Source organism: Giraffa tippelskirchi, chromosome 3 (assembly GCF_054371585.1).
Source record: "Giraffa tippelskirchi isolate mGirTip1 chromosome 3, T2T-mGirTip1v1.2.pri, whole genome shotgun sequence".
NCBI lineage: Eukaryota > Metazoa > Chordata > Mammalia > Artiodactyla > Giraffidae > Giraffa > Giraffa tippelskirchi.
In genome coordinates, this window is record NC_137277.1 from 112,200,621 (window position 1) to 112,214,049 (window position 13,429).

The 13,429-nt window shown below is 37.2% G+C and overlaps 1 non-coding gene across 1 annotated transcript; it reads right to left on the reverse strand.

Annotated features, from left to right (window-relative positions):
• Positions 1 to 233: 233 nt before the first annotated feature.
• On the reverse strand, positions 234 to 340 carry LOC145543883 (U6 spliceosomal RNA). The gene has a single exon (XR_014081129.1). It is a non-coding gene; the product is annotated as a U6 spliceosomal RNA (small nuclear RNA).
• Between the last annotated feature and the right edge of the window lie 13,089 nt (positions 341 to 13,429).

Below are 13,429 nucleotides of genomic sequence, written 5' to 3' on the forward strand. Positions count from 1 at the left end.
GAGTGATCACACCATCCTGATTATCTGAGTTGTGAAGATCTTTTTTGTATAGTTCTTCTGTGTATTCTTGCCACCTCTTCTTAATATCTTCTGCTTCTCTTACCTCCATACCATTTCTGTCCTTTATTGTACCCTTCTTTGCATGAAAATTTCCCTTGGTATCTCTAATTTTCTTGACGAGATCTCTAGTGTTTCCCATTCTATTGTTTTCCTCTATTTCTTTCTTTTTTTTTTTTAATATGGGGCGCTTCACGAATTTGTGTGTCATCCTTGAGCAGGGGCCAAGCTAATCTTCTCTGTATCGCTCCAATTTTAGTATATGTGCTGCCAAAGCGAGCACTGTTTTCCTCTATTTCTTAGCATTGATCACTGAGGAAGGCTTTCTTATCTCTCCTTGTTGTTCTTTAGAACTCTGCATTCAAATGGGTATATCTTTCCTTTTCTCTATTGCCTTTCACTTCTCTTTTTTCATAGGTATTTGTAAGACCTCCTCAGACAACTATTTTGCCTTTTTGCACTTCTTTTTCTTTGGGATGGTCTTGATCACTGCCTGCTGTACAATGTCTCTAACCTCCGTCCATAGTTCTTCAGGAACTCTGCCTATCAGATATAATCCCTTGAATCTATTTGTCACTTCCACTGTATAATCCTAAGGGATTTGATTTAGGTCATACCTGAATGGTCTAGTGGTTTTCCCTACTTTCTTCAATTTAAGTCTCAATTTGGCAATAAGGAGTTCATGATCTGAGCCACAGTCAACTCCTGGTCTTATTTTTGCTGACTGTATAGAGCTTCTCCATCTTTGGCTGCAAAGAATATAATCAATCTGATTTCGGTATTGACCATCTCGTGATGTCCATGTGTAGAGTCTTCTCTTGTGTTATTGGAAGAGGGTGTTTGCTATGTCCAGTGCATTCTCTTGGCAAAACTCTGTTAGCCTTTACCCTGCTTCATTCTGTACTGCAAGGCCAAATTTACCCAGTACTCCAGGTGTTTCTTGACCTCCTACTTTTGCATTACAGTCCCCTATAATGAAAAGGACATCTTTTTTGGGCGTTAGTTCTAAAAGGTCTTGTAGGTCTTCATGGAAGCATTCATCGTCAGCTTCTTTGGCATTACTGGTCAGGACAGAGACTTTGATTATTCTGATATTGAACGGTTTGCCTTGGAAACAAACAGATCATTCTGTCGTTTTTGACATTACATCCAAGTACTGCATTTTGGACTCTTTTGTTGACTATGATGGCTACTCCATTTCTTCCAAGGGATTCTTGACCACTCTAGTAGATACAATGGTCATCTGAGTTAAATTCACCCATTCCATTCCATTTTAGTTGGCTGATTCCTAAAATTTCACTTTGAAAGTGAAAGAGGAGAGTGACAAAGTTGGCTTAAAACTCAGCATTCATAAAACTAAGATCATGGCATCTGGTCCCATCACTTCATGGCAAATAGATGGTGAAACAATGGAAACAGTGACAGACTTTATTTTTTGGGCTCTAAAACCACTGTAGATGGTGACTGTAGCCATGAAATTATACAGGACTGGGAATGCAGACTCTTGGAGGGCACAAACAGAACCTTGTGTGCACCAGGACTCAGGAGAAAGGAGCAGTGACTCCACAAGAGACTGACCCAGACTTGTCCATGAGTGTCCAGGAGTCTGTTAGAGGCATGGGTTGGCAGTGGCCTGCTGCAGGGTGAGGGGCACTGAATGCAGCAGTGAGTGCATGGGACCTTTTGTCATTATTTTCATTACCTTCACCATAGTTTGGACTCATGTCAAACAACAGGGAGGGAACACAGCCCCACCCATCAACAGAAAATTGGATAAAGATATATTGAGCATGGCCCATCAGAACAAGACCCAGTTTCCCCTTCAGTCAGTCTATCCCATCAGGAAGCTTCCATCAACCTCTTATCCTTCTCCATCAGAGGGCAGACAGAGTGAAAACCACAATCACAGAAAACTAACCAAACTGATCATGTGGACCACACCCTTGTCTAACTCAATGAAACTATGTGCCATGCCATGTAGGGCCACCCATGATGGACGGATCATGATGGAGAGTTCTGACAAAATATGGTCCACTGGAGAAGGGAATGGCAAACCACTTCAGTATTCTTGTCTTGAGAACCCCACGAACAGTATGAAAAGGCAAAAATGTAGGACGCTGAAAGATGAACTCCCCAGGTCAGTAGGTGCCCAATGTGCTGCTGGAGATCAGTGGAGAAATAACTCCAGAAAGAAGTAAGAGATGGAGCCAAAGCAAAAACAGTACCCAGTTCTGGATATGACTGGTGATGGAACTAAAGCCCTGTGCTTTAAAGAGCAATATTGCATAGGAATCTGGAATGTTAGGTCCATGAATCAAGGCAGCTTGGAAGTGATCAAACAGGAGATGGCCAGACAGTCTCATGTGACTCTATATTCAGCTGCAATTCAAGCCATACATTATTAATTAAAATGAAATGGTGATGTATTTATTTAAAACTCTGAAACAATCTAATTTTCCTGCCTTTCATGAGCTAAGGTCTCTTAACCAGTTATAGTCTCTGTACGTAAGTGTTTGGGTCTAATTCTCCAGTCTTCACTTAGGCAAATTTCCCATGGCCATCAATGCTTAGTACAATCAAGTCATTGTTACACTGTTTAGGATGCTTTTCTTTGTGAAAACTCATACAATGTGCACATTTGCAGTATTTCTTATATTAATAGTCAAACATAACTTTATAAAGTGAAAAATTTGATAATTGACCCAAGTATTTCTTCCAGAGAATAATTAGTATACCCCTAATTTTCTTCTAGTCAGATTTCTAAATAGACAATTTTGAATTAGCGAGAAGATATCAAGCATCTTTGTCTGATAATCACATTATACAGTAATAAATGAATCGCCAACCTTAAAAAAGTCATCTTACCCAGCTGCTTCACTAGGAAGCATTGCTATTTTCTCTCCAAAAGAGCCTTGGACCTGATATTAGAAAATCTGGATTCAGTTCCCTTTGCCATAACATATTTCTGAATCTTTAACATGTCACTTCATATTTATTTTTCTTTTAATATATCTTAATAATTGCTTTAAACACAGGATTTTGTGAAAATTAAAAGCAAAAAGTAGTATATTTTATAAACTGAGATCCATATATATAAATATATCCATATATTATATATGCATATAAATAGATTATATATGTGTCTATTATCACTATCATCACCGTGATCATCTGATTATCATCTCATTGGACTTTTGTCTCAAATTGTTTCCCTTAAATAATGCTGTGATCACAGCAGCCACTTGGCTTCCCAGACTCTAACCTAATCATATCTGGTCACAGCATGGACTCAGTAATCTTCCTGACTGGCTTTAGGGCCTCCCACTAAACCCCCGAAGTGCAATTCCTCTTCAACATACCTAATTTTCTTTTTACTCCTGTATGGAAACAAGCTATCATATCCGGACGAGTTTCTTCTCCAACATTCTTACTCAACTCCTTTAGAGGGTAATTTAAAATCTATATCCTTTGAGAAATCTTTTGCAATTAATAGAGATTTGCTATGCCATTTGCATCATCCCATGCCACCTAATCAAGTCGAAGCCCTATGTATAAATGACGATAGCAGTGTGGCTTATGAATCTAATATTACTTATGTTCCTTCCTTCTCAATTTGTTATTTGATGTGCATCATAGTCATGACTGCATTTTTGTTAAGTCCCAAAGACTAAATAAAGGACTAAGACTAGCCATGCTTAGGGAGCATGTCATATTACAGTGAAACTGCATTTCCAGTAGATGCTGGCTTTTCTTTTTCTGATAATCATTCAATGGAAAGATACATTTACTAGAAATATTTAAATGATATGTATTAACCATTTACTTGGTTTGACTTCTACAAATTAGAAAAAAATAAGTTATTTACATCAGAAACTATACTTTAAGCAATAACTTTTACAGGTGAATGTCTTTATAAAACTATATGCAGTAGGCTTTGAGATTTTATTTTTGAAAAACAATGGAAAGTAACTTATTACACACTTAAGCTTAAGTTTTAGCAATACAAAGTAAAACTCAGGCTATTTCTGGAAGAAGAATTAAATAAATTTAATCATACAATAGGAGCACTTACTATACATAATGGAATACTTATATTTTTGTTTTATACTGAAGTAAAAGAACCATGGCCCTAAACTCTCCATACAGCATGTACAGTGAAGCATGTGCTTGTCATATGGTCTTTATTAAGGATAGTAGTCATTATTATCATCAGTGTTTATCTGTACCTAATTTAGTGGCTTACAACAAAATTGACATTCATATACCTGTCATTTTGTGGCTATTTCTATGCACTCAACATCTTACCTGTCTCCTAGACTCCCCTTGCTGTCAAAAAATAAAAGGATATGCAATTACAATATGAAGGTGAAAGAAAAAAATGTATTATTTTTAACTTTTAATTCCAAAATAATTGTGTCTTGATTCTGGTTACCACCTTATGCCTGAACTGGGATAAAAATCTTTGCTAGAGTATGTGTGTGTGTGTGAGTGTGTGTGCTTTTGTGTGTGTGTGATAAAAATTCTTTGTTGATAGGAATTGGGTCCTACTCAGTTATAAATCAGCAAGGCCAAACACAAAGGCAGCATACATAGTAGGTACATACAAGATTTTTATTGAATGAATGAAGTAATTAATTTAAATTTTTCTTTCTATTTTATATTTTGCTGACTTTGTTCTATACTAATAGCATGAGAAATCAATGGCTGATAAAACTTTTTATCAGTTCCATACTGATAGTGCTAAACGCTTCATGGTTCCTCTATGTATAGGACATACTTCAAAGACGAAAATTACAAATGAATGTCAACTGTGTGCCCATTTTTATTTCTTTAAAGAAACATCAGAAATTCTTCAGAAAGGATTTAAAGTAAACTCAAAATCCATATACTTTACAAAATAATAGGCCTACCCACTTATATTTATGGATAAAGTGGTGATGGTTATGTGAAACCTCTAATTTAATTACACATCTTTATCATATGTTTCAGCATTATCTTTAACCAAAAAGGGCATGTTTCTCAATAGCATCTCTTTGGTTGATTGGTTTCAATAAGAAGCATGCTGAAAGAATCTTTATCTGTTATGCCATCCAAAATCTTCCCAAAGTCTCCCTTGATCAAAATATAATGGTGCTTAAATATGTTAGGCAACATGCACTCTACCTATTTGCATTATGTCAAATGAACTGGATCATTCCAATATGGTGTCACATGTGCATGGAAGCCTGTAGCGTTTTATAACAGGTGTTGAGGAAATGTACTTGACAGAGATATTGACAGTAAGGTCATCTGTAAGCATAAACACTGAAAATATCAAGAAAAGTATATAGCCATTAGTGGCGCAAGAGGAAAAAAAAGTGTTTAGGAGGAATTGGCTATGGTATCCCCAAAACAAATACAACAGTGCACGTGCACACATGCACGCACACACAAACACACACAAACATTCTTCTAAAGAACTTTATTTTGCCTCAAATACTCTTTCCTCTCTCTGTCTTTTGTTCATTCTCAAATATGGAGAAAATAAGGGAGGTGTGAGACAGACAGAAGTCATCACACAGCAAAAAAAAAAAAAAAGCTTACAAAGAATTTATATGAAGCAACACAAAATAATAATTCTCTCAATGTTGCCAGCATGTGTTTACTTCCATCAGACTATTTAAAGTGTGCTGATTGGTATTTTGGTTATCCATATGCATGTTTCCCTCACTGGATAATATATTTTATTTTTGACTTCTTTATAACACCTAAAATTATGCTATTAAACATAGTATGTGTTCAATAAATGTTTTCCACTTGAATCTTAAAATGTAATAGTAAGTTTAGTCAATCTGCTAAGAAAACCTTAACTGCCTAATGATTTATTGATGATTTAGTAAGGAAAATTTCAGAAGAAAGATCTTAAATGTGACATAATTTTTTAACAGCCTAGAATATCAATATGACCATTGTGTTAGTAAAATCTAGTGGAAATAGATGTAGTCATAAATTCCAGCATTTATGTCCTAAAACTTTTGTCTATATGTAAAATTTTAAATGTATACTCATAAAGTGCAAATAAAATACTTATAATTTTTAAAAAGTATCTCAGATCTATTTAGTGCAAATACATTTTAAAATGTACTTACAAAGTATAACAACAAAATGTCACAAAATCATGATATCTATGGGATACATAAAAATCTTTTCAGTTGTTCTAAATAAACTTCAGAATGTTTTCCAATTCTCAGTGAGGCAAGCATTCCAATTTTCTGCAATATTAGCAGGGGTAACTAATGATGCCTAATTTTTGCCTGTAGTATTTCCTTCAATCTGCTTGTGCACTTTCAGTTTCTCTGGCAGCAGCAGCATTTGTAAATTTTCTGGTCACTAAGCACTCAAGTACAATTGTAAGTGATCAGTTTGCAATTGGCCAACAAGGCGAAAATATAGAAAAAAGAATCCTTGCATATATTTACAAATAAATGTTGATAAAAATCTTGAAAGCTCTATGTGCACAAAATGTTTTTCTGTCTACTAAATTATTTTATTTAGAAAAGCTAGATGTTTATTGGAGACAATATGTTTCTTTAGAAAAATAAAACCACATATTTTGAAGGAGATTTATTCTAGGTTTGAGAAACATCTTTGTCTTAATGATTGCCCCATTTCCAATTTACATTTATCTATGTTTGGTAAAAAGTATCATTTAAATTCAAGTAATGCTTTATTTTAAAAAATAAAATGGTATTTTCTCATTACCTACTTTACAAGTCAAATATTTCAAATAATACACATCATAGATTAAAATGATCTTTCCCAATCTCATTATTTTTATAATATATTTATCAGTATAATAGAGCTGATATGAAAGTGCAATTTTAATAAGAATACATCCAACATTTAGAGCTTCAAGAAATTAAATGTTTAGACAGAATATTTAGTAGAAATAAAACTCTGTCATATTTTAAACTCAAAGGATGCTGATACAGACCCATTTTAAACATCACAGTCACACCAAATTAAATCATTGCCCAGAACCTCTACAGTACTTGTTGGTTAGGCTCCACAAAGAAACCCATGTCACAGGGCAAATTTAGAGGCACCTTGGAAACAAGTTTCCCAGAGAATGGCTGGCATTCCCTGCACTGCAGACCCAGTGTAGGAAAAAACTAGTAAAACATGCAGACTTGAAAACTTCAAAACAAAGGGTCCCCTAAGATAGTCAAAGAGATTGTGCTGTGAATGAATGGGTGAGTGAGTGAATAAGAGATGTTTTTGGATACTTCACAGATTAGCTTTTATCCAGACTCCTGACACTTTTCAAAGATGACATTCCATGCGCATGCCTAGCTTGTGTGTGTATTTGTCACTTGCATTTAAATTTTGTTCAGCTGATAAATTGTGAGGGTACATTATTCAGCTGAGAGGATCTCTAAACACATTGGGCTTTGGTTAAACTAAGGTGCCAAAGTAACTTTAAAAATATCTTACATTATGGCTTAATTTCATGTTTTCACTGAAGGCCAATTGTGTTGGGCGCTATTCAATAGGCTACAAAAATCTGATAGATGATGAAAATAGAAATATTACAAATGAAAGAAAACTTGCCAACTAAAAGGAAACACAGTAGTTATCTTTACCTAAACAGAGTACAAATATCCTTTTTAGCTTTTTTAAAATGTGTACCTAAGCAGACGACAAATGTCCTTTTTAGCTTCCTATTACTAAAAATCACACACCCTGATTCACAAACACTTCTTTCATATTTTCAGGATTTTTAAATGATAATTTCAATGTGCCAGAGACAAAACAGAGCTTCAGAAAGCAGACTGTCCTTGGTGTCATTTAGAAAGAGGGTCTTCTTTGGACAGCAGAGAGATCCCTCTGGCAGTACAACTTGGCCAGCAAAAGGTGCCTTTATAAGAAAATAGATGTGCCACTTTCTTGAGTCAGGAGGTGTCCTGCCCCACAGTCTGGTGAGTGGAACATGGTGTAGTATGGATTTCAAGCCTACTTTGCTTCCTCTGCCTGGAGATTTTTCTGCCACACAAAAGCTGCACAACTTTAAAAGGTGACCCTAAACTAAAAAAATCAACACCTTTGCAACTGTTTGGCAGTTTCTGCCTTCTAAGTGATAATCTTTGTGGAAAATTGGAAAGGTCAAATTGATTAACATTAGAAAGAATATTAAGGTAAATTCGGGAAAAAAAGAAAGGGAAAGAAGCCAAAGGTAAAGAAAGGGAAGAGAAAGGGAAATAAGATGGAATAACCACTGAATCTCACAAAGAATACATGTCATCATCAAAGTGGGATAATTTGCAAAAATCTATGTGCCAAGATATGGTTGGAGTGTAGGGGGACCACAAAGAATAGATACAAGGAAACAGTGCTAACAGCCTCAGGGATGATATTCACCCCTGGACCTGAAAGGAAGAGTCCAGAGATCAGGACCTCAGGCTGCTTTAAGACAGGGAGAAACTTCCTTCAATGGATAAGGCTTATTCAAGGTGACCTTACAGGGAGGGAGCAGAAAAAACAAACATAACTTCACTCCTCTCCTGCCCTCTGGTCTCCTGAGATGCCTTCTCATTGGTTCAACCCAACAAAAGCCAAAGAACAAGGGATTCACTCCTGTTACCCTTGCAAGCTAAGAGGAGACTGGAGTAGGGCTGGAGTGGACTGACACATTCTATGGGGCTAAAGCTTGTTTGTTTGTTTGCTTGTTTTTGTAAAAGGGATGAAAGGAAGAGGGAGAACGGGGTGCTGCCATCCCATCAGACACTGTGAGAAACTAATGAGGAGAATTTTTAGGATCTATCATTGTCAGATATATGATTCTTCCCTTAGTTATCTGCTGCTGCCTAACAAATTATCCCAAAATTCAACAGCTTAAAGCAACAGACGTTGAGTTTTTTCCTGCTTTGCTCTTTTTTAATTGAAGTATATTTGCTATCAAACATGTTAACAGGTATACAATATAGTGATGCACAATTTTTAAAAGTTATACTCCATTTACAAGTAATTATAAAATACTATATACCTTGTGTTATACAGTATATCCTTGTAGCTTCTTTTATACCTAATAGTTTGTGCCTTTTAATCTTCTATCCTTATACTGCCCATCTTCCCCTACCCTCTTCCCACTGGCACCACAAGTTTGTTCTCAATAACTGTAAGTCTGCCACCTTTTTGTTATTCAATAGTTTGTTGTATGTTTTAGAGCCATGTATAGGTGATATCATACCGTTTTTATCTTAATCTTTCTCTCTCTAAGTTATTTCACTTTAGAATATGCCCTCCAAGTCCATGTATGTTGCAAATGGCAAAGTTTCATTCATTTATATGACTGAATAGTACTCCAGTGTGTGTGTGTATCTCACATATTCTTTATCCATGCATCTGCTGATGGACAGTTAGGTTGCTTCCATATCTTGGCTATTGTAAACAATGCAACAGCAGGTGTTTATCATCTCACAATTTCTATGGTCATGAATCCTGCTTGGATTATCTGGGTGCCTCTGCTCAGGATCTCTCACAAGGCTGCACTGAGGCATAAGCATGTGCTATAGTTACCCCAAGACTTGACGAGAGTAGGGGACATCCGCTGTCAAGCCACTCAGGTAGCTGTGGGAATATCTCTGAAGATCCATTTCTAAGGGACTCACAACCTTTTGTGAGATTCAGGCTCTTGCTTGCTATTGCCTGGAGACATCAATTTTTGATGTATGGGACTTTCTATAAGGCTACTTACTCACAACACAGAAGCAGCTAGTGTCTCTCAGAGCAAGGGTTAAAAGAGACAGAGAGAGGGAGAGAGAGCAAGAAACAGAGAGAGAGAGATCAGGTCTTCTTGTAAGCTCATTTCACAAGTGACATCCCATTAGTTTTTTATGGAATTTGTTCATTGAAATAATTGTAGAGTCACATGCAATTGTTAAGAAATTATACAAAGAGAGTCTATGTGCCCTTTGTCCAGATTCATCCAGTGGTAATATCCTTCAAAACTACAGTAAAATATCACATTCTGGATATTGATATTGACAAAATCCATAAATTTTATTCAGATGTCTCCAGTTGCACTTGTACTTTGGTGCATTTGTTGTTGTTGTTGTTTTTCAGTCACCAAGTCATGTCTGACTCTTCACAACCCCATGGACTGCAGCACGCCAGGCTTCCCAGTCCCTTACCATCTCCCAGAGTTTGTCCATTTCCATATCCATTGAATCAGTGAGGCCATCCAACCATCTCATCCTCCGTTGCCCTCTTCTTCTGCCTTCAATCTTTCCCAGCACCAGGGTCTTTTCCAGTCAGTCAGCTGTTCGCATAAGGTGGCCAAATTAGTGGAACTTCATATTGGGCATCTCTTCTTTCCTCAGTTATTTGTAAAACCTCCTCAGACAACCACTTTGCCTTCTTGCATTTCTTTTTCTTTGGGGTAGTTTTATTCACTGCCTCCTGTACAGTATTATTGAGCTCTATCCATAGTTCTTTGGGCATTCTGTTTACTAGATCTAATACCTTGAATCTATTCATCACCTAAACTGTATATTCATAGGGGATTTGATTTAAGTAGTACCTGACTGACATAGTGGTTTCCCCTGATTTCTTTAGTTTAAGCCTGAATTTAACTATAAGTAGCTGATGATCTGAGCCACAGTCTGCTCTGGGTCTCGTTTTTGCTGACTACATGCAGCTTTTCCATCTTCAACTACAAAGAATGTTATCAATCTGATTTCAGTATTGACCATTTGGTGATGTCCATGTGTAAAGTCATCTCTCGTGTTGTTGAAAAAGGTATTTGCTATGACCAGTGCATTCTCTTGGCAGAATTCTGTTAGGCTTTGCCCTGCTTCATTTTGTACTCCAAGGCCAAACTTGCCTGTTACACTAGGTATCTCTTGACTTCCTACTTTTGCATCCCAATCCCCTATGATGGATAGGACATCTTTTTTTGGTGTTAGTTCTAAGAGGTCTTCAGAGAAGGAAATGGCAACCCACTCCAGTACTCTTGCCTGGAAAATCCCATGGACGGAGGAGCCTAGTAGGCTACAGTCCACAGGGTTGCCAAGAGTCGGACACAACTGAAGCTACTTAGCAGCAGCAGCAGCTAAGAGGTCTTATAGGTCTTCATAGAACTGATCAACTTCTTTGGCATTAGTGTTTGGGTCATAAACTTAGATTACTGTGATCTTGAATAGTTTGCCTTGGAAACAAACTGAGATCATTCTGTCGTTTTTAAGGTTGCACCTAAGTATTGCATTTCAGACTATTTTTTTTATTATGAGGGCTATTCCATTTCTTTTATGCGATTCTTGCCCACAGTAGTAGGTGTAAGGGAGAAGGAAATGGCAACCCACTCCAGTACTCTTGCCTGGAAAATCCCATGGATGGAGGAGCCTCGTAGGCTGCAGTCCACAGGGTCACTGAGAGTCGGACATGACTGAGCGACTTCACTTTCACTTTTCACTTTCATGCATTGGAGAAGGAAATGGCACCCCACTCCAGTGTTCTTGCCTGGAGAATCCCAGGGACATGGGAGCCTGGTGGGCTGCCATCTATGGGGTCGCACAGAGTTTGACATGACTGAAGCGACTTAGCAGCAGTAGCAGCAGTAGGTGTAATGGTCATCTGAATTTGATTCACCCATTCCTGTCCAGTTTAGTTCACTGATTCCTAAGATGTCAATGTTTACTCATCTTGCCATCTCCTATTTGACCACAACCAATTTACTTTGATTCATGGACCTAACATTCTAGGTTTCTATGCAATACTGTTCTTTACAGCATCAGAGTTTATTTTCATCACCAGATACATCCACAACTGAAGGTCATTTTCGCTTTGGCCCAGCTGCTTTATTTTTTCTTAAGCTATTAGAAGTTTCCTCCACTCATCCCCACTAGCATACTGGACACCTTCCCACCTGAGAAACTCATATTTCGATGTCATATACTTTTGCCTTTTTATACAGTTCATGGTGTTCTCACAGCTAATATCCTGGAGTGGTTTGCCATTCCCTCCTCCAGTGGATCATGTTTTGTCAGAACTCTCCACTATGACCCATCTGTCTTCGGTGCCCCTAAATGGCATGGCTCATAGCTTCACTATGACAATGCAGTGATCCATGAAGGGGGCATATGGAGTTAATTCCACACAATTTTATCACATATTTATGTTTGTGTAACCACCACCATAGCAAGATATTGAACAGTTTAATCTACACAATTATTTCTTATCTTGCTCTTTTCTTCCCATTCTAGTCTGCCCTTAACCTCTGAAACCCCCTATTCTGTTCTCCATTTCTGTAATTGTGTCATTTCAAAATTGTTATATAAATGGAATCATTCAATATGCAGCCTTTGGGGGTTGACTTTTTTCACTCAACAAAATTCTCTGGAGATTTTTTAAGTGGTATGTATCAATAGTTTGTTCCTGTTTATTGCTGACTTTTATTCCAGGGTAGGTATGTGACACTGTTTAATCATCAACCTGTTGAAGACATCTAGGCTAATGTCAGTGTTTTTACTATTATGACTAAAGCTGTTACAAACATCTGTGTACAGATTTTTGCATGATCATAGTTCTCATTTCACTTGGATAAATGCCTAGTGCTACAACTTCAGGATATTTGCATGTTTAGTCTTATAAGAACATTTCAACATTCTTGCAATATTCTTTTTGTTAGAAATGATTTGCTAGGTATAATCATACACACCCACACTCAGAGGGAGTTCATTACCAAAGTGCATTCACAACAGGACACTGGGATTGGTGAGAGGTGGGGGGGATATTTTAGAAGCTGCCTAATACCTATTCTTGCTACCCCTTCAAGGTGTTTGGAGTTGTATCTCTGTTTCTCTCAGATATGAAACCTTTTTATAAAATAGCCTAAGGTGAAACCAAGCAGGCCCAGATCAATTCAGGTTTGTGAAAAAGCTCTGGTGCATTCTCTAATATACCTAAATTTGATACTTGAGCTCACTCTTCAGTCTTTTGATTAGCAAAAGACTTAAGTTGGGTCTATTCAAATATGGGATAAGTCCATGCCTCAGTAAAAAGATCACACTATTAAACTGCCTTGAAATCTTCAAGATGAGAGCAGGGCTTTGGGCAGAGACAAACTTAACTCCCCCTTCTTAAGCTGACTCCTCTTCCAGTCTATACCAACTCTTTCTGTCCACATTAGCAATTTGAATTACAACATTGCTCTGCAACTCTTATTTGCATCAGACAGCATTCTCTGTCCCATCCTGAGTCATTATGGAGAAGACTTGAAACAGCAGTTCCACAGTTGTCTCCCACACCAATTTTTCTGATGATTTGGCGAACTTAAATGCATAAGCACGGAGTGACAGTATGCACTTGTTTAAGCTTGATTCTGAACAAGTGAGTG